A 2179-nucleotide genomic window follows, 5' to 3' on the forward strand; every position below is an offset into this window, starting at 1 on the left:
ACCATCAGTTGATGCAGTTGTGCTCTATTCAGGGCCAATCCTGGTGATAGGAATGGATTCTATTCCTCAAACTACGTGAGCAGTATGCACTGTTTCCTGTTTTAAAATGTATCTGCCCACCCCATCCCACATCTCAAGTGTTTTCTCACCCTTTATGTACTGTTTTTTACTCAGTTGAATTGTCCTTGGGGCCGCACTGCAGATTTCCAGGGGTCTTTCTGTGGTCCGCTCCCTCCTCACCAGCCCTCTCTCGTCTCATCTCTTATCTGTGTTGGTTTCGTCTGACTCTCTGCTTCGTCACCTCGAGTGAGGGCATCTGGTGGACCCTCCTACCTCTGTTCCCTGACCCTGTGTCACGGCCTGGATATTCTCCCAAGGCCGTGCACTGGGGCATTCATTAGACTCATTTCATGTGTGTTTAGGGATCTCTGTCCTTCATTGCCTGAAGTCCTGTGTGTTGAAGATTGTTTTTTCATGTATTTTGTCTGTTCTGGTTTTGCTTGTTTCAAGGAGGCAGGCCCGTCCATGCCTGTTCCTCCATCTTGGCTGGAAGCCGCCTGCGGAGGCCTCGGGCACGCGGTCTAGGTTGTCTGCTTCCTCTTGGGCTTAACTGCTTCCTGCTCATCCTTCCTTCCCAGTGTGACCATCTCACCCCTGGGGGATATTCCCTGGGCCCAGTCTAGACCAAGCCCTGTTACTTGATCATGGAGCTCTCTTTTCTTACAGTAGCCATCTGAATTTATAATTATTTTATTTGTCTTGCTAGTGAGATGGGAATTGGAGAGCAGGCCCACAACAGACCCACTATCTGCTGCAAGTGTCAGAGCACAGCTCACACCTGTCCCCTTCAGGCCACCAGGCAGGGAGAAATGTCAGAGGATGGTTCCTTTCTCATCACCACAGGACTGTTTCTTTCCTTTTGTGTTGGGGTTAGTGGTGGTAATAAGGTTTATTTATTCATTTCTTTATTACTTTTTTAAACAGAAGTCCTGAAGATTGAAAGAGGTCCTGGTGTTGGAACCCTCGACCCCGTGCATGCTAATCACACACACTACCATTGAGCTCTGCCCTCCCCCCCACATGGCTGTTTGTAATGGGCTCATTGATCTGTTCCATTTTAGTTCATCAGTAATTTAATATTTGTAGGTTTCTTCCAAAATGGCGATTTATTTTGAAATGAAGTCCCTCTCTGTAAAGATAGGCATGGTCCATAGGACACTTCACAGATGACGTCCCCGTCTGCCAAGCAGTGCTGGAATGAGTAGACATTTTGCCAAAGTTCCGAGTGGTCAGGATAGGAATCACATTCGCAGAGAAGTGCGATCCCACAGCATTGAGGGCGTAGTGGGAGTGTTGTCAGCCTGGGAGGTGGGAGCTGTGTGCTTTGGTCCCAAATCTCAGAGCCCCAGGTGTTTCCTGGGTTGAATGAGAAGCCTGTGGTCCTCCCAGAGCTGCTAGGAGGATGAAATGTGCAAATATCTGACAAAGCCTTTGGTTATGATTAGTTGCTCAAGAAAAATTATATAGTCTCATCTTGGGGAGAAAGAAGGTAATTCCAAAGGCATCTGTTTCCCGTTTCTAGAGTGCTTTTCTTTCCCTCTTCCTCCCACTGGTCTGTCCCAGATAACACGAAGCTGGATAATGCAGACAGGTCAGTGCTGCCTCAGCCTTCTTTCACCTGCCTTGGGAGTGTTTTGGAAATCATGAAGATGCCAGGGTTCCCTAAACTGGGAGCTGATGCCGCATGAAAGAGGTGGTTCTTGGTTGACCTCTCACCAGGACACAGACACACACACCCCTCCGTGTCTTATCTGGCATATGAAGAATAAAGGAAAGGCCTAGATCTAGGATGGGGCCAGGTTTGGGGGGTGAGACTGGCTCCCTAGCCCTGAGTAGAGAGGCCTAAGCTTTCTAGGCCGTCTCTACAGGGGCAAAAAGAGTTTCCCCAACCTCATATGACCCGACATAAAGAACAGGGGTCCTTGGGGAACCATATCGAAACCTGTGCATGGGAGATGCCTGACCCCAGACATGGGTGGGTTCTGCTGTAGGTGAGCCTATGGTTACAGTCCACCCCCAGCCCCACCTTGGCCTGCAGGATGACAGGCCGCAGCTGGGAGGAAGGAGATTGGGAAATGGAGAGAATTCGGTGTCCAGCTCACGCAATATTGATGGGGTA

This window comes from Vicugna pacos, chromosome 8 (genome assembly GCF_048564905.1).
Source record: "Vicugna pacos chromosome 8, VicPac4, whole genome shotgun sequence".
NCBI lineage: Eukaryota > Metazoa > Chordata > Mammalia > Artiodactyla > Camelidae > Vicugna > Vicugna pacos.